This window comes from Dermacentor andersoni, chromosome 3 (assembly GCF_023375885.2).
Source record: "Dermacentor andersoni chromosome 3, qqDerAnde1_hic_scaffold, whole genome shotgun sequence".
NCBI classification, from domain to species: Eukaryota; Metazoa; Arthropoda; class Arachnida; order Ixodida; family Ixodidae; genus Dermacentor; species Dermacentor andersoni.
The window spans coordinates 206,900,239-206,924,861 of record NC_092816.1 but is presented as its reverse complement, the minus strand read 5'-3'; positions in this window follow the sequence as shown (position 1 = coordinate 206,924,861).

Genomic DNA, 24,623 nt, shown 5'->3' with positions numbered 1-24,623 from the left:
GTCTATAATTTCATATGCTGTTTTAGAATTTGGTCCCACGTCTATATTATTTTAGGAAATATCCCGACGATTTTCATAAGTTCACGTTCCCATTCAGCACTCATGTGACCGGGATATTGTTCAACATCTCCGGACGACAGCAGGCACACCCCCACCACATCCAGTTTCACAGAATTTGACATGTTTTTAAAATTAAGAAATTCATTCAAGAAACCGCAAAAAGTAATGAGGGTTCTCGCATCGACTTTCGATTTGCACGTGTCTTTTAATAACGGTAAAGTGTACTAACCTGCCGAAAGAGCAGCTGTAAGTGTGCAGTCCGCATGTCGGCATCGGAACACGATAGGCCCGTGCGAACTAGTTGCTTATATAGCCTGTCATCACATGGTGCGCAGTGTCGATGATTATCTATAAAACTCTCGTCACACGTAGCACAGTCATTGCGTCAAGTCGGCGCATGCCCACCCGTCAATGGTGAGAGCAATGCTGGCTCCGAAGATATTCTTCTCTTGTGCCCTTAACTAAGATATCATCCAGGTACGCAACAGAGCCGTGACACTTAAGTTGGCCTAGCACCAGTGTTCATAGCACGCTGGAACGTGATGGGAGTTGTTCGTAAGCCAAGTGGCATTCGGTTCAACTCTTAAAGCCTTGGTGGGATAGGTATGGAGCACGGTTCGAAATTTGTCTTCTTCAGTTTGCCAATACCCAGCCCGCAGGTCTAACGACGAAAACAATTTTGCATTCCGTACTGCATCAATGCGATCGTCAATGCGGGGCACTGGGTAGGAGTCCGGTATATTATGCTTGTTGAGCTATCTATATTCAATACAGAACTGCGAACTTTTGTTCTTCTTGCCAACAAGGACAACAGGCACGGCCCATGTACTCCACGGTGGTCTAATGACGCCGGCAGCTGGCATCTCACGTACTTGTCCGCATTGACATTCCGTTCGAGTTCAGCTTGGCGCCGCAGTGGTGCGCATATAGATGGGTGGTTGTCGGTCGGAATACGGTGCTGAAGCAAGTCAGTAGCAGGAAGCTGTGCATTGTAGTTGGCAAACTGGGCATATTGTTCTTCGAGAAGTCTAGAACGAGTCTTCTTCCGGGAATGCTTACTTCTCTGTGACTGACTCGGTGGCACGTACGGCGTCCTGCAGTGGAGCTCAACTTTACCGCGCTCAATGATCACTTGCACGTCGACACAAAAGATGTAGTCCGCGCTTAGCATGAGGTTGGCAGGCAAGTCGTCGAAGACGGGAGCCTCGCATAGGCACTTTGTACCACACGTTGTGTGTCTCTGATGGCCAATGGCACCTGCGGGCTGTAGGTTTCTCCCATGCTTCGCAGGGGTGGCTAGGTTCAGGGCCGGAGAGGGGGAAGGGCGTGCCGCCAGAGCAGCGCTGAACGGTCACCGTCCGTGTCCACAAGCGCAGTCAGCTATACGATACCGCACGTGAACCGACAACAGCGGCTGCGTGCTGCTGTGGTATCGTGTTTGCTGTCTTGTAGCGGGCCACACATCGTTAGAGCAGCGGCTAACGATACCAACGGAAGAGCGTCCACATTGTAACAGAGGAGCTTGCGAGCTAGCACACAGCTGTGCGGTGGCAGGAGAGCGTCGTCTAGCTGTATCCTGTAACACTGAAGCCTTGCAGGCGAAAGCGTCAGGTGCTGTCTCTACGCATACATAGACAAGATACAGCATGAGTGAGGTCACGGATGCCATTTATGACATGCTGCTTGGCAGGTGGGGAACTCTAGGCAAGGTTCCAGGTAGCAGGGAGCCGCAGCTTTTTGTAAATATGCTCGGCTATGTCTTCATCCAGAGTTTGCCAGCGTGACCGGCATCTGCATAAATGAAGCCTCAGAAGCTCTTGGGAGTGCTACAAATGCAGATTTTACTGTACCACTCCAAGTCACTTGTGTAATATACGAGCTCCTCTGGAAGTGATGCCATGCTTGGGCTCCGCCTTGGAGGCGCTTTTCCGCGAGGGATTTCTTGAGGGCCTCCGGCCAAGACTGTTGGGAGTGCAACATAGTTCATGGTACAGACCCAGACAGACGAATCGTGGAACTCGGCAGCGTTCTCTCGGCATGCGATGGAACTGCGGTGCATCCGGTGCCAGAAGCGGAGGGTCTTGCCATGTTCTGTAGCTGTAGTGAGAGCATGTAAGTAGCTCGGGGAACATCGCCGATGTTTTCCTGGTTTGTAGCAGCTGCCGGGTCCTGCACGGCGCCCCCGGAGGGGGCAGCGGGTACTGGGGGCGCGGAAGGGGCAGTGGTAGCGTGGAATGCATCCCATCGTAACTCAGCGGTTCAGACTGCACAAATAAGGTAGCCGCAGCAAGAGAAGCCTGGACAATGTTTCTTGGAAAGAAGGTCCCGGGACGGCGAACATTGACGAGGATACTCTGTATTTTTTTGGTAGACTGCGTCAATTTAATGGAAACAGCTGAAAGCCACACCAGACGATCAGCGCCCTGTTCTGGTGCACTTCTTTCTCTTCTTTTCGTTTTGTGCTGCGTTACCGAGTTCGTGTTTGTCCTTAATTACAATACATCTATATACGGAACTTCACTGTGAGAGCGAAAATTCGCCGGTTGTGTCCGTATAATTGTTCTCACAAGAAGATATGCTCTTTATAATTGTAGATCTTAATATACCGTCCTTCAATGCAACAAACCTCACCGAACTCGCTGAAGTGCTTCCCGAGCAGAGGAAGTTCTTCGTGTCGATGCAGTTAGGAGCTCCAGAGATACAACTTCTGCTGAAGTGACCAAAATTACACTGTGGAAGCAACGGTGCAGATGTCGATATATTGAAATGCATCAAGCAACGTAGCTTCTATGCTTCTGTAACTTCAGAGATACAGGGCAAAATAAACATTTATTAATGAGCAGGGATGCCAATTAAAGTCCGCCTTTTCCCGGCTCCCTCCAACTCCTTTTATGACCCGTGGTTTTTTCTCATCTGAGGGCGTCGAATAAAGTGGCATCTCTAGGAGATCCTATTACAGCGAGGGTTTACTACATTTTATTTTTCAGTAAAGAAGCATTGAGGTTAACTTATTCAACCTCGCAAGTTTTGAATATACCATAGAACTTGCGATGAGAAAGCTTCAAATCGACGCCTAATTCGCGGAATTTTAACGTGACACCTATAACGCAGAAAGCGTTCACGTCATAAATGAAAGCCCTGAGCTATAAAATGGCGTGCTCGGAACTGATCGGAGTGCTATCAAACGTGCTTCGCATGACCGAAACGAATCGTGCGCTGCCGTTGAGGAGGTGAGAGCAGGGATGCGCAGTAGATGGCGGTGAAGTTCACGCCACCCCCTACTGCGCTTTCCCGAGCAACAGGCCCAGTGGTCGTTCTTCAAAGCTAAGCAGATTTAAGTAGTGGAAACTCGCTGCCTTTTCAAATTTCCAAGTGGCAAGCGCAATATACGCCTTTAAAAGCACTATCCGTTCATGCACGGCACGTTCCAAAGCACTTAAGGTCGCGGTGTCTACAATGGCGCTATTCTTATTGGGCGTCCTATCTTTATGACACAGAAAAATGACTGCGCTGTGCATATCGTAAAGGACATAGGAAGTAAAAGAGATCACAAGATGGACATTATCAACTGTTTATTTTTTGCGTTAAATTAGGGTGCTAGGACTCTAAACTAAAGAAAAAGATATAAAGAAATACTGGCTGACTACAGAGCACCCTAAATAAGCTATTATTGCGATAGGAATTATATAGACACGCCAGGCGCATTTATGCCGTCACAGTCGCTGTGGTGTTCCGTGTTAAGTGCAAGGGTGACAATATCCCCACCACGAGCCGTGTGCTGCATGTGCAAGTGAAAGCGTGCGAGGGTAAGCCAACAATGACGGCTCAATCGCGCGCGCGCAAGGCATAAAAGTGGGGACTAAGCGCGCCGTCTTCCGTAGCGCACAAGGTAACCGAGGGAGAGAGCGAGGGCGTTCTACTGCGGTGGCTGCTCGGTATAGCGAGCGCGCGCCCGACCGCGCGGGCCCTATCTTGAAAGCGAACTGCGATCGGGACAGTGCGCCGAGTACAGGTAGCTTCGTGTGCGCTGTGTTTCCACTGCTTAGTTCGCGTTGCAGCGAGAGGCTGCACCAAGTTCAAGTCGCTCGCTGCTGCTGCCACGCACCCTCACTCCAGAGTGTTGACAGCGAGCTTCCGCGGTCATTGAGTGCGATGCATTCATGTTGCTTGTGCACTCGTACATGCCTAATTTAGCTAGTAAGCGAATGTTTACAATATTGTACGGACGTTAAAGTCATTATCCTTACTTTTTATAGCTGTCTACTAATTTGCTATCGCAATCGATGCTTCACCTTTCGGGACAAACTGCAACTTTTTTAATAGCGTTTCCTAGGAGGTGACTGACTGTGTCGCGACGTCATGAAATAGAAGGTTGGGATGTGAGAGTAGCAGAAGACAAAATGCTGGCATTCTCTCCGGCTCGCTCGGATGTCTTCTGTGGGGCTAAATCAGGCCTTAGACGGAGCAGGAGCAAACGCGTGGCAGCATAACATGATCGATATCTCCTTAAATTGTCATGCTCAGAGGCTCAGAAGGTAAAATATTGATATAAGCAGCGAATTGAAAGGGTGAATGTAGGTAGAGTTGCAGAAGAAGAGTTCATTGCCTCAGAATAACGACGTTCACACTTACTATGAATAAGAATAAGATACGTCTGGACAATCGGGAATAGTGTGTCATGGATAGATAGATAGACTTTACGGATAGGAAAGAGAGAGAGGTCAACCTGAGCTAGTGCACTACTCTGCACTTCGGAGGAGGGAAGGGCAGTGAAAGTACTGGGATGATTGATGGTAACAGAAGTTGCGAGTACTTATGTACATTAGACAGTAGCCTACTAGAGCCGCCCGTCTACTTTCGTGTCATGCAGAAACTTTAACAGCGCTTTAGTCGTCCACATAAAAGTTGCAGTGTCGGACCATGGGATGAGAATAGCTTCCTCCCACAATGGTTGTCTGCAAACGTTGGCTAGGGAATTCTTAACTTCCTTCGCTGTAGCACGTATGCTGGGCAATCGCACAATATGTGCTCCAGCGTTTCAGGCGTCTGAAATTGATCGCAATCAGGGCTGTTCGACTGACCGTTGAGGTCTGCGAGCGACGGGTGAGAGCAACGCCCCGCCTCAACCTGCGTGGCAGTAATTATTTGCTCTGCGTAACCTTTGGGGGTAAACAAAGTTTACTTTCTGGGTGGATCATACGTAGGCGTCTGGAGATGCTGTAAGCGCCGGCTCTCTATGCCTTCGTAAGGTCTTGCATGAGTGCCTTGATTGTTGAGTTGGTGTCAGGTCATGAGTAGACAATCCGTATTTCGTAAGAGGAAAAGAATGCCAATCTTGCCTCACTGTCGACGAATTCATTGCCAGTCACACCACGATAACCAGGCACCCATTGAATATTGATCAAGTGGCCACCTCAATTGGCACTGTGAAAAAGTTATCTGATTGCCAGCACTAGTAGATATTATGGTCATTTCTTCAAAACGCATTTTAGTGCCTGCAACGCTGATTTTGCATCGCAGAACATCGTCCATTTATGATGTGTCTGCGTTCTCATCAAAGGGACCGCGTCCCTTATTGTTAAAACGGACGTTTGGGGGAGTTGTTAAGCCATTTTAAACGGAACAACGCGTATTTTGACGGGAGCAAAGACATGGTGGTGTCGTGTCCGTTTCGTGTCTCCCTCTTTGTCCCCGTCAGAATACGCGCTGTTATGTTCAATATGTATCGTATTGCCGCCAGTTCCGCACCTGTGGATGTCGATTTGGGGGCCAATTGAAATTGCCGAGTGATGCCAAGTTGCGGTGTCAGAAATGCTGCCGTTGTGGCAGATGGTGTGACCAAACTATCGGTATATACTTGTACAGTCCCATCATATGATATAGTAAATATGTGTTAAAATTTGAGCTACTTCAAGCCAATGGAAGAAACCTGGGATTACTTCATTATTGAAGGTATTTGAAGCCTCACTAGTGGTCTCGGTAATGTCCAGGGAGTTGCCTCGGGGGGATGTTGGTGGCCTGGTACCTTGCAGGTATAATGCTTGCGTGACATGCAATTGCTTTAGGAAAAGTAGTCAAGGTTGGTTCTTGGAAGTGATGACAGAGGATGGTGTGAGTGAGGTCGACAGCCGAAAAAAATTTTCGCACAGGTTCACAGAACCTGTATACGGCGATCGAGCAAGCCTGAGGTTCATCTATTGTGCTCTTAGTTGATGTACAGCGTGGAAAGCGAAAGTATATCCGCAGTTCTTGCACCTGAAGACTCTCCAGTGTGTGCACACAAGATCCCCATGTTGGGCAGCACAGGAATGATGCAGCCTATGTAGCCCACAAAAAGCGGCTGGTACACTGGAGCAAACTTATTTCAGGAAGGTCCCATCTTAGTTCAGATATAGCGCAAAGAACGTGCGTTAACTTTGTCAGTTTAACCCTTAGTGCAGCAACAGGCCTGGAAGAACTAAGTTTGACGTCTATTATCACGCCAACGAGGTGCGCGACTAAAGCGAGCTCCATTCCATCGACAACGACGCGATATTGCGAAAGATTTGCGCGTGAATGCCTACACTGCGTGCTTAGTTGCGGAGTTGCAGGCCTTTACGGTGCAAGTACTTCGTCGTGGTGGTAACCGCACATTCATGCCTTGCACGCACTTGTGGGCGTGTGACCCCGATTCATCATCATCATCATTAGCAGCAGCAGCAGCAGCAGCCTGGCTACGCCCACTGCAGGGCAAAGACCTCTCCCATACTTCTCCAACTACCGCGGTCACGTGCTAATTGTGGCTATGTTGTCCCGGCAAACTTAATCTCATCCACCCACCTAACTTTCTGCCGCCCCGTGCTACGCTTCCCTTCTCTTGGAATCCAGTCCGTAACCCTTAATGACCATCGGTTACCTTCCCTCCTTATTACATGTCCTGCCCATGCCCATTTCTTTTTCTTGATTTCAACTAAGATGTAATTAACTATCGTTTGTTCCCTCACCCGATCTGCTCTTTTCTTATCCCTTAACGTTACACCCATGATTCTTCTTTCCATAGCTCGTTGCGTCGTCGTCAATTTAAGTAGAACCCCAGATGATCTGATACAAATGCGGAGTCGCTGAGTCCTACGTAGAGTTGTAGAGCGACAGGAGAATTTCTCGAGCTTCCACACTAAGATGACAAATCGCAGACTATGTGCTTCTATCTGGTCCTGGACAAGATGACTTGTGGGAACCAGATATCGCAGAGAAGAGCGCGTGCATAGTAAAAGGCGTGTCCAAACGGTGACCACGAGATGGTAGAAAAGTCAATCACACTTACGCTAATAAACTGGTACAGGCACTAACAAGTAATTTACAGAAGTCGTTGGCGACCTGAACATCACGCATGCCTTGCCCTATGGCGACAGCACTGAACGATTGCAGCTGTTGTGGAGCTGATTGGAGGCTTAGCCCTATTTGCCAAATTCTAGAGGGAGGTTTTCTTGAGTCGAGAGAGCCACAAAATGTTCTCCAGCTTTGTTTGTCGAGCTTGCCAAGATGCTCTAGGACATGATTTAGCCCGCCAGGATGCAGCGACGTCTAATTGTGATTTTGTTCTTCAGAATTTCTGTTTTGCTCGACGCCATATAGCGCAAAGTCACTCGTACTGGTTATCAATAGGTGATTTGGGTCAGTTGGGCTGAGGTATATTTTTGTGTGTCGTGCAGTTGAAGCGATGACATCTTGGACATAGATTGGTTGGCAGCGTTCAGAGATTCATGAAATGTTGGCCAGTCGATGCAACGCATAGTTTGCGGAGCTGCGGCATGTAGCCATTTCATCTGGATATAGGTTGGCAAATTGCCACTTCTATGGGTGTCGAGATCAGCACACCATCGTGTAGCAGACAGCGGACTCCTTGAAACAAACGCAATGTCGAGACAATTGCTGCATCGAGGCAAGTTGGCGAGCCATCATTCATAACCATCAAGCCTTGACGAAGCGTGAAGTCAGTCAAGTCTATACAGCGGGCGTTCGCCAAAGCAGAGCCCCACATGGGGTTGTGGGCATTAGTGTTGCCGATGAATACGTGAAGACCTTTACAAATTTGCAGCATGGACAGCAAATATGAGCAGTCTATGCTCGAGGTTGCAGGTATATGTCCTCGTTACTGAGAATTCGCGCTGCTTGTACTTAAGCACTATGCAAACTTACTTGTTGGAAGTATGTGTCTTTACCAAGGTACGTTAAATTCCGACGAACAAAAGTGAGTACATTCTTCAACTTATATTCCTTCCTTGAACACAGGGGCACATATCCAGATATGCGCAGTAAGGAGGCCATGTTTGGTTGACATATAACAGCCACGCGAAACTGGCACTTGAACATCCATTGCCGAAAGTCTGCGAGGAGTAGGCTTCTCGTATTCCAATGCATTATTGCGGATCTTCGGCAGCAGCTGTTGTTGGGGCAGCTCAGCGAATGTTAGTACAGAAAGCTCACGTGCAACTTCCTCTCGCACGAATGCTTGGATTTGCGTGAGTAGGGGTGAGTAATCGGAATGGATGGCCATGGCAGAGAGGGCCTTGTCAGCCACTGAAGGGTGCCTGGTCAAATATCTGTGCCTCCTCAACTCGTCATAGCCTTGGCACAAGTTCATGAGCTCGGTTGCGGTACGCGGACCCTTGGCGATCAGCATGTGAAAAATGTCATTGGCGATGCCCTTCCATATGTGTTTCACCTTGCAATTTTCGGGCGTAGAAGTACCCACACGTTTTCACAAGTCAACAACCTCTTCAATATAACAGGTGAATGTTTCACCCGGTTGTTCTGCTCGCTCTCTTAACCGCTGCTCGGCGCGGAACTTGTGGACGGTGGGGCGACCGAAAGCTTCAACTGAACTGGTTGTGAACACTGACCAGGACTCAAAGTCGGCTTCGTGCTTTTTATACCACAGGTGAGCCACACCCGCAAGAGAGAAGATGACGTTACTTAACCTGGAGGTATCGTCCTATCGATTGTGCAAGCTCTCGTCCGTATGAAGAAAGCCAGTGGTGACGTCATGCTCGTCCGTACCAATGAATACCGCTGGATCTCTGTGCCGAAGAGCGACAGAGGAGTCCACGGACGGTGTCGGCGACGTGTGCTGGACAGAGTCAGGCATGACTGGTGGCAAAGTCCGAGACCGGGGTTTCAGGTTGGAGATGTTCTTGAATACCCGGCACCTACACTAATTGTGAAGGGGTGTACTTAATAATTCAGCTGGTAGTGTCAAGCGTAACCGAGAAGTCAGGTGACGCAGAGCGGGAACCGCTCGATGGTCGAGTGACTGTCTCTCGTTCCAAGCACTGGCGATCCGGCTGGCTCAGTGTTTGTACTGCAGATATGCAATAGACGATCTGGCTGGCCTTGTCCTTGTGCTCTTCTTCCTTACAGTGTGAATGTCACTAATGGAGACACTGATAATTGATCGCTTTTTTTTTAAATCTTTCAACAGCAACTTGGCTATGACGGGCGCTTGAGTTCATTTATTTGTTACCCTTTTTCGGCTACTGCATCGTATACGCGTATACCCGGCCGTGATGTTTTACAGTTTCAAAGCTCTAGCTTTTCTTAGTTAATTGCTCACTTTTGCACTATTGGTACGGTAATGCCATGAAACATCCATTATATTGAAATGTGATAGAGGAAGCTGGACCTTCAGACCTCCAAGCAATTTGGCTAGCTCGAGGTAGAGAGCAAAAGTGTCTAGCTTCCAACTACCGCTAACGCCTAAACATTGGCGTGTGAGCGCAAAAGGTGAGTTTTATCTTGTTCATCTCTGCATATCATGAGCACGCGTTGATGTTTCTCGTCTGTACAGATAAAGTTGTACAGATAATGAATAGCATGCGTTGCGTCTTTGTTGTCGTCATAGTTCGAGCTCAGTGACAATAAAGATGTCTCTTAGAAGTGGCAGAGGCGCGAGGTACATTACATACTTGCAACCGTCCTGTGAGCTTTTTTAGTGCATCACCTTCACGAGGGTGGCCACAGATTGAACGATACTATGCGCAGCAGGGAGTTTCAGCCGTCAGACTTCCAACTAATAAATAGCATACAGAAAGAACACGTAAGGAAAGTATGCACGGTGGAGAGAAATCCATGTCTGGCTATATCTGCGCTAAAGGCACAATTGCACGTAGTATCTAATACGTTTCGAGCGATAATTGGCAATATCTCTGTAGGCCTCCCTACTACGAGAAGCACGGTTGTTCCAAATTCTAGATAAACAAGTAGAAAGCGCAGCAAGCGCAACTAAAATGTTCTTGCGCCATATAGTTCGTCTGTGCGCTATACTAGCGAGAACCGGTGTATTCAGCATGGTATGGCCGATGGCAAAATGAACTGGAGGTCTGCGCGAGTGTGGCGAATGCCCTTTCCTTGCCCGAATGGAGGTCTCAGCGAGTGTGGCGCATACCCTTTCCTTGCCCGCTAAGGGCTCATCATCTGTGTGCACACAAGTCTAACCGCGAAAGCGCTCTTGCGTTCTGCACCAATGTCAACCCAGTTACTGCGACCGAGAAACCGCCCGGTGACATATCGCGCTCATCGGCAGGCCCAGTGGGCCACACCCAACAGGCAGAGACGTCGGAACAAATTTGCACTCGGTGGATAGTACGCGGCATTCTAAATATGCGACAAATATGCGGTACTGACGGTTTACTCAGAACAAACGAATGTTACACAATGTGACGACCTGTTAGGCGCTATTCAACTAATTGTGAGAATGATAGGCCACTATCTCCTGCAGACCAAATCTAAACAGCGTTGTCGGGCCTGGAAAAGGCAAAAAACATATTCTGGGGCTTTTGTTGCCAGAACTACCATCTTATTATGAGGCGTGCCGTAATGGGGGACTCAAGGTTAATTTTCACCATATGGGGATCCTTAACGTGCGCCTAATGCACGAGACACAGACGTTTTTGCATTTCGTACGCATCGAAATCTGGCGGCCGTAGCCGGGATTGCATAGCGCGACCTCGTGTTTAGCAGCGCAACACCATAGCCGTTAAGCCACTGCGGCGGGTTCTGGAAACAATATTTCGTAAGGCCTGATTGCGACAATTGCAGAACGCTGTTATAAAAAAAATTATGGGGTTATACATGCCAAAACCACTTTCTGATTATGAGGCACGCTGTAGTGGAGGACTCGGGAAATTTTGACGACCTGGGGTTCTTTAACGTGCACCTAAATCTAAGTACACGGGTGTTCTCGCATTTCGCCCCCATCGAAATGCGGCCACCGTGGCCGGGATTCGATCCCGCGACCTCGTGCTCAGCAGCCCAACACCGTAGCCGCCGGGCAACCACGGCGGGTGCGGAACGCTGTTTCATTCTCTGCATGCAATGGCTGCACTGCTTACACGTGTTCACAATACAAGCAGCTATCTTTCCTGTCGTATTTGGGATAGGTTCCTGCCAAGATGGTGATGGCCGCAAGGAAGTATAATTAGAAGAATAATGAACAACGGATGATTCTATGGCACCATTTATTTATTTATTCATTTGTTTATTTATTTGTTTATTTACTTATTTATTTTTTTCGTCAGAATCCCTTTGCTCTATACAGTGCTATGCTTTGTACGAACCAGGAGAAGACTAGTCGTTTCTGAGTTCGCTCTTTTTTTTTCTCTATCGAATGCGACTTTTTCGTCGTAGAGAAAGAAAGCCCATTACGACTGACACATTAAACAAAAGATCGCCCTTCATTGTCACCTTCTGGTGGCGTCCAATTTTCCATTCGCGCTTAATTCGCTTTCTTTCACAGGGCCCCAAAAAGGAAACCCGTGAAGCGGCGTTTCAAATGGTTTCAAGCCTAATTGCTTTTCTCGGCTTTCTAATTGAATTCAAGCATGAAACTATAAAACCAAGCTTCTTGTATACAGGCCCTACGCGGCGCATTCTATTCATTTTCGGCATTTGAAAACGGGAACCTGCCTAAGGGTTAAACACAATGATACATGAAATCCCCTTCATAAATTGCTACTGCCGAATTGCTAACTCGCAGTTCTTTTTTCTATTCGCAGTGGCTTTCGCATTACGCTGCTAAGCCCGAGTTCGCGGGATCAAATCCCGGCCGCGGTGGCGGCATTTCGATGGATGTGAAAGGCAAAACGTGCATGTACCGTGCATTTGGTCGCGTTAAGGAACGCAAAGTGGTCAAAATTAATCCGCAGCCCCTATGCACTGCGGCGAGCCTCATAATCGTAACGAGGTTTTCGCACGTAAGAGCCCAGAATGTTCCTAACCTTTTGTTAAGCAGCAATGATGTTTTAAAGTTCTAATGCTCAGTATATGTCCACAACTTAAGTACGCAGTCTGCAATGGAATGTATGCGGCATGTAAAATATGGGTGCGGAAGCACGTACGGCGAGCGGAAATTTAATCTCTCTCCCCGAAGGTTTAATCCGGCGAGATTAGCGTACACTTGGTAAACGACGTCATTTAGGCGGTGCTATCAGTGATGCTCGTACAACTTGGGTGTTTGGTAAGGAAAACGCGTTCGTCTGGGCGACAGAACATGCGCAGGGCTATAGTAGTAACCACAGGAAGCAGAAACGTTGTCGGCAACATTTCTGTTATTTTTATTATACGTAAATCACATAACTAATGGTATCCAAACTCAGAAGCGTTTATTCGACGATGATTACGTGCTATTCAGTGAACTAAAAGGCGTTGATGATGTAGCTGTTCTCCAACAAGATCTAGACAAAATTATGGAATGGAGTGTAAAGTGGCGTATGAGGTTGAATATAAAAAAAAACGGCGTGCATGACATTTACCCGACAAAAGTCCACATGTGAGCAGTTATAATCTGATCAGCACACTTGTAAAACGAGTATCAGATTACAAATCGCTAGGTGTTCATTTTACAACTTCGTTAATGTGGCCGAGACACGTTGATTACGTTGCAGCAAAAGCTGGGAAAGCATTGAGCTATTTGCACCGAAGTGCAAGAATTTTTCCTGTAGCTACCAAAGAACTATTGTATAAAACGCATGTTAAACCAACTCTTGAATATGTCTCCACAGTGTGGGACCCTCAAGCAAAGCGAGACAATGATAAATTGGAAAGGATCCTAAATTTAGCTCCTGGATTGTGTCAGGCAATTACCGCAGAACTTTTGCCGCGGAAAATTTGAAAGAAACACTGAATTGGGAGCATCTAGATAATCGTCGACGTAAGTTGCGATTGAAATTTTTTCATGCTGTTTACCATGATCATGTCGGGATTGAGAAGAGGAAATATTTGCTTGCACCTCACTATGTCTCAGACCGCGTTGATCTTAAATTCAAGGTTCGGGAAATCGCATGCAAGACTGGTGTATTTACAGTGTCTTTCTTTCCTAGAACAATGCGCGAATGGAACGAGTTGCTCTAAAGCACTGCCTCTGTTAAGTCTAATCATGTTCTCTTTTCTACACTACCAGAAAAGGACTATTATTTTAACAGGAATTTCCCCCTTAATATTTGGCTGCCAACTTCTCTTTCAGAATGTACTGTGTGCAGTTTCTTTTTTTCGTTTTACAGCCTGTGGCAAATTTCATAGTAATATTACTGTGAAATCCACAGGCCCTGAACTGTGAGAATATGCAAACCTTTTACAGCTAAATACAGTAAAATTTACGCCGCCCTGTAAAATCAAAGGAAATCATGCATTTTTATTTACGTTATTGCACAGTACAATTTACAAGTAGCAGTTAAAAATACCTAATTAAATGTTCTCGAGCTCATTTCATGCACTTTAGTGACACAAGACTCGCTATTTGCAATACGTCACAGCTGGCGGCTTTGCAAGCTACTATGCTTTCAATTCAGCCATATTATTGAGTAGAAAGTACCCTCCACTCTATTTTTTGTTCCGTCTTTTAACCGCGTAGCTTCTGCGACGTGCAAATACAAGGTTGAGACAAACTTTTCGGTCTACAGCCTTAATACTGTAGTTTTTACGTAGTAAATGGCGCAAAAAACAAAGTACTTGTTAGAGTGTCTGTTAGAGTGCCCGCGTTTAAGTTTTTCTAAAGACATGTGTATTTGTATGACTGATTGTGATTATATAGTGGGTATTTTTATCGGTTGTGTGACTGACACTCTATATCTGTTTTGTCTTTTTGTGTATAGCCTCTCCCATTGTAATACCTGTTAAGGCCTTGTGGGGAATAAAATAAATAGAAATAAAAGTAGGAACATTACGGGGGGGGGGGGGGGACTTGCTTTTCAAGCGAAGCTTTCTTTGCCTGAGCCTCCAGCATTTGGCGGTGGTGCTTCTGCTGCTTTCTGCTTCTTGGTTGGTTGGTATCCCGGCGGATATATTTGTCGATATTTGTGGATTGTGGATACAAAGCTTATATTTGCGCCGAATGCAATTACCGCAAGACGGGATTTTGCTAAAGCCCCTGTAGAAGTAGCCCGATTTAGTACATCTCTGTTCTGCATGGTTAACAAATACAGAGGGAGAGAGATATAAAAGAAATGAGAAAGACAGGGAGGTTAAGCGGAAGATAGATATCCAGTTTGCTACCCTGCGCTGGGGAAGGGGTAAGCGGAGACAGACCGAACTTTAAATAAAGTGCACACACATGAGAAGAGTGGGAGAGGGACAAAAAATTGAAAGCACACACAGAAAGGAACGCAGGAGCGTCGCAGTCATTCAAGCAGGTCGCTCGACCGGAGAAACCTCAGTAGTACCTTCACCGCCTTCTGGTGTGAAGGTCGCAACGGTCGGCACTCCAAGATTGTCTGCTCAGAAAGCGGCCGGTCATCGAGGCGTACCAACACCGTCATGAGCGACTGTCGCTGGAAGTTGTAGCGAGGACAATGTCAGAAGATATGTTCGATTGTTTCCTCGCTGCCGCAACTATCGCAGGCAGCAGTGTCGGTCATTCCGATGGGGCAAGCAAATTCATTAGTGAAATACAATTCTAGCCATAATCGGCAGAGAACAGTTGTCTCGATACGGGATAGTCGAGATGGAATGCGTAGTCGAAGGCATGGGTCCAGGCGGTGCAGTTGAGTATGTCCGAAAGCCGGCGTGTTCCACATGGATCGTGTGGCGTCACGTGCTAGTAGACAAAGCTTTGCTGCTACGTCAGCTCTTGATAGGGGGATGACTTCCTTAACGGCATCTTCGTGAGCCCTCCTAGCAGCTTCGTCGGCGTTTTCGTTCCCCTTGATGCCACTGTGGCCTGAGAGCCACTGAAAAGTGATTTCATTGCCTTTCTCTGCTAACTGGTGATATAACTTCCTTATTTCTAGCACAATTTCGTCTTGTAGACCACGATGTATAGCGGATAGCAAAAAATGCAGGGCTGCCTTCGAGTATATCAATATGCTCCCTCTTCGGGGTAGGTCTTCATAGATCATGCGAAGTGCAGCAAGTTCCACAGCAGTCGACGTTGTCTGGTGAGATGTTTTAAACTGAATGGTCACGGATTTTTCGGGAAAGATCACAGCTCCTGTAGATCCGTTCACAGTTGTCGAGCCATCAGTGCAAATCTGGAGATGGTCCATCTATGTCTCGTGCAGCGTGAGTAGAGAGAGCTGCTCCAGGCGACGAAAGTCCTGCTTTCGTTCAAATTCCCGGTACTGGGAGTCAAACTTGCGGGCGAGTCGAATACCAAGGAGGTGCAAGGAGCCTCTCGGCAGGCGTATAATCTCTAGGGAGGCAACCACGGCACGGCGATATCTCCTGGCAAAAAGAGGAACTGGGCCGTCCTTTCGGCAGTGCGGCGAGGTGGTGGAAAGGGGCGTGGGCAACATGCCTGGTGTGTGCTCTGAACACTTCCAATGTCATATGAGTTGTGACTGGGTAATCTTGAGCTATCATAATTGTCTCCGCTGTTGATGTGCAGCTTGGCAATCCAAGACAAACCCTGAGTGCCTGCGCCTGTGCACACTCGATTGTGTGGACGTTACTTCTGCAGGTATTGCTCAGTACAGGTAAGGTGTACGTCAGATACCCGAGAAACTGCGTCCTGTAGATTTGTACCATCGCGTGTACGCACGTACCCCACGTTTTCCCTCCAAGAAATTTGAAAAGGTATGAAATGGCGGTTTGGCGCTTCTTCAGATAAGTCACATGGGGATTCCAGCTAAGGTCTCAATCGATGATCACCCCTAAGAATATGTGCGTCATGGCGTCACATAGATTTTTCCCATTGATAAACAACTTCCTGTTTGACAATAAGTTTGTCATGTGTATAGGAGGCCCATAAAGCAAATAAGTACAGCCTTTGCCAGTGCAGGCTGGGAAATAAAGAAGTTTTTGGCTTCAGTGGACCGTATAGGTGACATCGCATCTGATGACGTCACCCTATTGATAACTGTGTCTTCACTGATAAAATTATCTCGCAAGTCCATCACAAGTGTTGACGATAACGAATGACCAGAAGAAAAAATTATGGATGAAAAGGGGAGCCAAAGCCTGAGAAGAGGCAAACCGGCAGACCTATCACCAGAGCTCAACACGTCGCCAATGCGCCCATGCGTGGATTTATGTTCCTCCGATACAGTGCATTTGTCTAGGGGACAAAGCCGCTAAGAAACCTCCTCCATATTGCCTAGGCAGAGTCACAGATTCAAGGAGCAAAGGCCCCCAGATTTTTGCTCTCGCGCCCGCTGTTATTCGCGCCTGCGCAGAAACGCCGAGCACCGCGAGAAACGCCACGCCCTGTTGTACCTACTAGCGATTGTAAAAATGCCATCTAGCGTGGGTGTGGGCGGTAGCAGGGGCTTTATCTCGAAAGCGATTTCCTTTGGGGGCAGTGTTTCTGTGGGCCGACAGCTTTGAGTCTGTCGCGTTCTCGCTGCTCAGTTTGCGTACAAGCGACAGACAGCACGAAGTTCACTTCGCTCGCTGCTGCTGCCGCGCTTTATCACGCCAACGCCTCGACAGAAAATGTCCGCGGTCACCGAGTGCGATGTGTGCATGTTTGCCTGTGTGCGCTGACAACGTGCTTATTAATTTAGTGAGTAAGCGAGTGTTTACAACTTTAAACGGCCGATAAATCTACTGTTCTTAATTACTATGGCTCTCTACTAATTAGCTACCGCAATCGAGGCTTCGCCTTTCCAGCGAAATTGCGACTTTTTTGTAATGAGTATGAGAAATTTCATGTGTAAGGCCGATCCTTTGTGCCTGATAACTTGTTGTCTTTCTCGCTCACGAGGGCGTCAACATGGTACTTAATTATAAGGAACTAAACATTCCTACTACAGATAAATGCATCTGTGCTTCAATATTTGTTATGCGGTCACTTCTATTTTTACTCGACTCACATTCGAAACAGTTTACATTCGCCAATCTCTATTGGACCTATATCCTCATAATGGAGTTCACGGTCGGTATGGAGCTTCACACGCGGTAAGCGTTTAGGCAACCGTATACTCATACGGTTTTGAGGTTATTGTCGGCCATCAGGTCATTCCAGGAAAGTATGAGCTACCTCTTTCACCCATTGTTCTTGATAATTGGTCTTCGCTAAGAAAAGTCTAGGCTATAGCCGCAAGTAGTAAGTGATGTGCTATAATGGCTATCTCTGTCGCATCACAACATGTTGCTGGGCTAGTTAGTTTGTGTTTCTTTGTGTAAGCTCTATCGCTACTGCAACGGCGCCGTAATGCTAAAATCGGTAATCGACTCCTGTATTGCAGCGCGTGTGATGCAAACGTGGTTATCCATCAGGCCTTTAACAAAACACGGATTGGTGGCAGACGTACGTCGTATAGCAGAGTATAATCGTTGAAAGATAATTAATTATTGTAATAATTTGTTTCTAGCCTACCAGGATGAAGACCATTAGCGTGGCATTTGTTCAATACGCAATATTTTCTTTTGCCACCTTGATCATATCTTGTGATACTGTTTATCCACGAGGTTTCAACGCTTGTATGCGATAGATTGCGAGGCCAATCAGAATTAGTTAAAGAAGTCAATGGGAAATTATTTAAGGTCTAGAAAATGGAGACGCTATCATTAAAAAATATCAAAGGCGCACAGAGTACCGCCAGTACAAAAAACAGCAAGGGCCGGCAGAGGGTTATAAAAAGCCGGTGATCAGGACAAATATTACTACTCCTGAACTGAACAGAAGTTGAGGATGGGACGAGGCAGAAATGTAGGCAAAATTAGCGGGCAGCTTACGTACTGAAAACACTCGTCGCTAGTCCTTTTCTCGTGCAGTAAACATTTAATGCATAATGGAACCGTCATCTGCAGAAAACAATTGCTTATTTAAATTCACTTTTCAATCTACATCGCTATGGGGCACGCTGAGCCGCGCGTCATCTCATGCGCCATTATGCCTTTCCCGCGCGCCATCATATCGCACTCCGAAGATATGCAAAATAAGTCCATTTTTTTCGTGGCTTGCGCGCACGAATAAACAACAGCCTCTTCATGCATCACCGTATGCTGCGTGAGCTTATTCCAAGAGCGGCGTCTCTGCATTAGTAAGGATGACAGGTTCCTAATCTGATAATGGTGCCTGGCGTGAGCTTTACAGCACTCTTGTTTATTTTCGTGAGCAAACGGCTGCAACATTAAGAGACCATCCGTTTGATGCACTCAAAATGGCTCGAGGAGAGAAGCCGGAGCCGAAGTTCCGTCTCGCCCGTGTCTCAGCCAATTGAAATGTTGTCCATGATTTCGCGTCTCGGGGCGCGACTGACGAGCACCGCCATCCCGAGCGGCCATCGATCGAAGCGGGCGCCGGAACAGGCGTCGCTTTGTGCTTCGGAAAGCATCCATTACAGGAAACGAAAATGGACAATGCTGGGCCGGGGCTGGCAAAGTATGCTGGCCTAAACAACGTCAAACAAATCAGCCGTCTTCTATAGAACGACGAAAGGAAATGCCTGCGTAAGCGACTCTTCATCGTCGTTGGTGCTCTTTCTTGTTTTTCATAACGTCAGCTGCTGAGCTAGAATTTTTGAATAATTCTTCCAGCGCCTCCCTTTCTTCCCCCCCTCCTTACATTTTCTCTTCTTTTTTTTTATTTGAAGAACTTTTTTGCCTTTCTCCCGTCTCCAACACGGCAGCACTTTACAAATGGCAGTTGTCTGAATAAAAGAAACTTTTTTTGTTTCGTGTGGTGTGCGCTTCGGAATACGACGCTATATTAAGATGACTTGGACTCCGAATGAAAAATGAGCCATCGTGTGATACCTTCGCGGATGTGCTACCCATGAGTATAAAATGATGACAGTAGCAACATCAGCATACGTATACAAGTTTTCCTCCTGTTGTAAACCATGGCGATCCGTCTGCTGCAACATTGCGCCACGACTTTGGGGTTTTAAATCTCATAGGTGAAGCTGTACTTCCGTACACAATAAATGCGGCTTTGAAGTTGCCCGTCCACGGTAAACACACTAAACTCTACGTGGGAATGCCGGGAAATGCTGTGTTTGGATTGACATCTGTCTTGGAGAAACAAGTTACTTCGAAGATGTTCTTGGCGAACGCAAATCTGTTTTTCTGACCTCATGAGTCTACGCTAAAAGAGTTTATAAAATGCATATTTGCGGTAATATTATGCATGAGTACTTGTTATTAACACGTAAGCACGCGTGCAGGGGCCTTCCCCACGACATATGGTTATATATTGGTTACATCGGAGTTTTTAAATTTGGAGAAATAATTAGGACGTCTGCGCTCCTTGCGCATCGGTTTTCCTTTTTTTCTTTTTATTTGTTTGTTTGCAGTACATGTTGCGCTATGTAGCAGTAAACATTCATGAAAAAACGTACAACACGATAACCAAGATATTCAGGATAGTCCTTGGATAATATTGAACGATTGGCGCGTGTATCGTTATGTTTTATGCTGAGCTTCGTTCATCGCAAGCCGAACCACGCATATGCGGCCATGATGCCACTCATGGTGGCACTTTGTCTTTTATGAAGCTCGCACGGATGGCAGTGCACAGTCTTCAATGTCGGTAATATTACAGGAAACTATACTTAAACAGGACGAACCGGCCAAGGTGCCGACAGGGCGACACGCGGCTACATTTTACGTAGCACGGAGCGCAGGAAACGCGCCGCGCTAAAGCGTCCTTCCCCACTCCTCGGCCGTTGGCTGCAGCGACAAGGCGATATTTAACACGTTAGCAACGCTCAAAGCACATACATTAAGAAAAACAAAAGAACATATGTGCATCCAAATGGAAATAACCTGCAGTAACAGCAAGGAGCAGAAACGTGGTGACTGATGTCGTGACAGTGCAGCAGCAGCATGAGCAAAGTGACCGGCAACATGGATGCAAGCCAGCCACTACGGAATAATTTGTATCTTTTGCGAGTACCGAATACAAATGACTCCGGGCCCGCGGATGGTTGGTAAGTGGACAGCGGCCTTTGATATGAGGTGGAAGGGACATCGTTACCGCACGTTGCGAGTGGTCGGTGTGCTATTATCAGCGCCGAGAAGCGACTCGAGCCGCCACTGTTATTGCATTGAGGGCTGACATGTGCCTTCGCCTTTCCGTCGAGCCGGTCTCCTGCAGCATAACAGACTATTGAACGAGACGCGCTACCAGCAACGTTCGTGCAAGTGCACTCTGAGCGTATACAACTTTCACATGGCGTGTAAACGATGAAGAAAAATACGTTAAACCAATCAGTAAAGGGATCGTGAGTTTTGATGCTTTGCGCTGCAAGCCTTTATTTACTTACAGAGTAGATTTACTTGTATAAATATGGCCTATAGCCTCGCTCTCACAATTCGTGCAAAGCCACCGTAACGGCAGCGATAGGCGGTAACTATTGCTGAGCTTTCTACTCCGGCTTTGCGTCTGTCAACACCAGTAAAAAAAAATAAGAGAAGATATCACAACTCCACTTGTTTTAAAACACGCGCTACAGGCGAACCCTTCTTGGATTTTGTAGGCGGTGGCTACCGCTGCTGTTGTCCTGCTAAACAGTTCACGCACAGGATGGAACTCGAGTAACACGTTGACGTACTTGTCGCCCCATCTGCAACCACTAGTCACTAGTCATAGATTTGTGCCGGCGCGCCCGGCTCTGTTCTATACTCAATCAACACTCAAACTTCAAATGGTACCTGAGTATATTCAATGCAACGACTAAATACATCCAAGCAGATAATTCCTTTGGGAAAGCAAACACGCGACCCTTCTTTTCTAGGGTACGATACGTCTGCTAAGGTGTTTTGTCGCCGAGTAATGTGTACCGGTCCCGGAGATGGTGCAACGCTTCTTCTCGTGGATCACGTGGGTCGCGTGGAGGGACTTCTGCGTCTCGATGCGTTGCAGATTAAGCATGTAATTGATTTGCCGGAAACGCGTGGCAGAAGGTGAACACTTTTATAGAAGTTAACGAATTGTTTCACGAAAATTTCCTTTCACATATATTTCCAAATGTGCATTGGATCTGCACAGTTTTGCGATTGTGGACAGCGTGACAGAAGTGTCTGAGATCGTCTACGCGCATGGATGCCTAAAGTAAAGAAGACAGCGGTTATAACAGGTAATGAAGCAAATCAGCTTCCGTGTAACTCTTACTAAAATATTTTCAATTATATTGCGGCATTATTCGCCCCCATCAAATTCCACTTCTCTTCCAGGCTACGAAAAAAAAAAACGAGATTATTGTTCTTTCGTTCTAATTCAAAGATAGTCACACCCTAACGCTGAACCGGAGCCTTGCATTTGCGCATGCCTCCTCGCCTTCTTGCCCGAGAGAGCAGCACGAGATGGTATTTGCTCGTTACTCAGCGAGCATACTGCATATTGCTGCATCGCTTATGAGCCCAGACGTGTTAATACCGCAAATCAGTTGCTTCTTTCCAGGCAGGTCACTTCGACTTCGCTGTCGATTTGCCATACTTCTACGGGGAACACAAATGACACAAATTACCGAGTTTTCACGCATATAACCGCTACCTGGACCTTCAGCATTAAAACTTGCAGATTAAAACCTATACGCAAAAGTAAGCACCGTTCTTCTATTCAGATCCACGGTACGTAAGTGTTACAGCTATTCCTGAAACTAGATAGCTTTGCAAACAGGATCAAAGGAAGTGTAGAGTTTATTGTTGCAGACTGGCATTAACAGTGCGAGTGGCCCACAAAGGTTTCCGTTTTAGACAATATCAGTGAGCGAACATTAAAAAAAAATAGAGCGAAAGCAGCAACTAGCTTGTCGAGTGGATCTTACTATACTTCAATATCATAAACATTGCTTTCCATTGTTGGAGTTTCTGTACTCGATACCAACATCTATATCACTTGCGACTTGTGTATGTTTAATTTAGTTTAAATTGACATTAAATAGAAACCAATGAATTCGTTTAGTTAAGATGAAGTAATATTGAAGATCGCTAATCTTCTTAATATTGCAGTAATGCGTTGATTATTAAAAGCGTAAATGACGGTCGAAATTTGCTTTTGAATTTTGGACCGAAACCCCAGTAGCGCGATCTTATTGTGATGAATTCAGGAATTACAAAACATTTGTCTACCATTTCAGCCATTGTGGCTTAGAAAAGGTTCTTGAAACTTGCTCAATTTATTTCGCTGGAATAGCAGCTTCTGCTTGTTGGTTATTCATCCAACAAGCCCAAGCGCTGTTATCACAAGGTTCCTAAATATGATCGCTGGATATTTTACAACACGGTGCAGTCAGTTCTTGCTGATCAAAATTTAAATAGGCCCAAGCAGACGGTGTGATGGCGACTGGTGCGTAAACTTGAAGGTGGCATCGCCACCAGTCTTGGCGTCTTTTCTCACGTCCATCGCCTTCGTATGTTGTTCAAAGTGGGATAGCGCGTGGATGCAGTCCGTCACGTGTGCTCACCCGCTCACGCTCTCCTACGCACCAGCAGCATGGGGCGTGTGGGGCGATCCCTTATCGCGATCAAATCTAGGGGAACATCTCGGTGACGGCTACGGTGACGACGACCGCGAAAATGTGCTTGTAAGGCGAAAATGCCATACAAGCCCAGATGGCATTGAGTAAGGTGGTTTAGTTAATATAAAGAAAGCTCATGCAAACTAATAAGGAACAGCGTTACGAAGCAAGTGAACTTCGAAACGCAATGCAACAAAGTAAACTCCAATTAAACACACGGCAAAAAAAAAAAAACCAGAAGAAAACGCAACACAGCAGAATACTTTTGCGAAATCAGCACTAAAAAGCGTTTGAGCGCTAGTGAAGAAGAAAATGCAATACACCACAAAGTAAACAAATTAAGAACTTACACGACGAGTCAGTCGTACAGCGCTATTGCAAAAATTATGTACCTTTATGCTTGTGGCGAAACGTATTCAGGTTATTATCTGTGGCGCTATTATCGGAAAGGTCATTCCACATGTGAATGGCTTGTGGAAGTGCGGATGTGTAAAAATCGTTCGTGTTACCAAAGATGCGTGTGAAGGTGAGGTGATTATGTAGCCTGCGTGACGTGTAACGAGGAGTAACGAGGCTATTTTATTGCTGTAGACGTACTTGGGAAATAGGCACATGAGAGACATTTAACGGCGAATAGCCGATGGTTGAAGATAATGATCGCGTTTAAGCTGTGCCAAACTTGAATAATTGTCATAGTTCCTTGACATGTAACAGGCGGCTCTGTTCTGAACTGCTTCAAGCATGGTAATTTGATAATGAGCGGAAGGGGACCACACAGATCGGGGATATTCAAGTTGTGGGGCGACGAAAGATAGAATAGTATGCGAACATAACAGGGACAATGGCGGATGTCGCGGCTTGAGTACCCTGATGTCCTTGAGGCTTTCGAGCAGGAAGCAGTGATGTGATCATGCCAGGAGAGGCCTGGTGTAAGGTAAACGCTAAGATATTTATAATATCGGGGACAGAAAAAATTAGAAACATCACTCTTGCGTCCAAATGAAATAATTTTACCCGCGTTAGTATTTAGGGTCATGAGCCAGGTGTTACATCAGTTAGAGTTAATGTTAAGATCGTCTTGAAGGACAAGGCGTTCGTCAGAACAGTTCGTTGGTCTCTATAACATGCAGTCATCAATAAAGATTTTAATCCTTGATGACATGTTATTGGGCAGGTCATTTATATAGATCAGGAGAAGTAGTGGGCCTAGAACGCTGCCCTATGGAACGCAAGTAGAGCGTGAGAGGAAGAATTATGAACCGTTGTGAACTGCTTGCGAATGGAAAGAAAATTCCGATGGCATGGTAAAGGGAGTGAAACACGCAGAACGGCAGATAGTTTAGAAATAAGGCGGCAATGGGCGAGATGACCGATAGCTTTGGCACAATCAACAAAGATGGGATCGGTCTGTAGCCCATTCAAGCTGTGCTGTTCATGTTCACTGAACAGCACAGCGCTTGCGCTATTCAGTCTTGTCAGTGCGTCTCGTGTTCTTTTATTTTACTTTATCCATAGACCCTTAGGTGCGTTTATCCGTCAGCTCATTCGTCCATCCATCCATCCATCCATCCATCCATCCGCACGCACGCAACCCTTCACACACATACATACATACATACATACATACATACATACATACATGCATACATACATACATACATACATACATACATACATACATACATA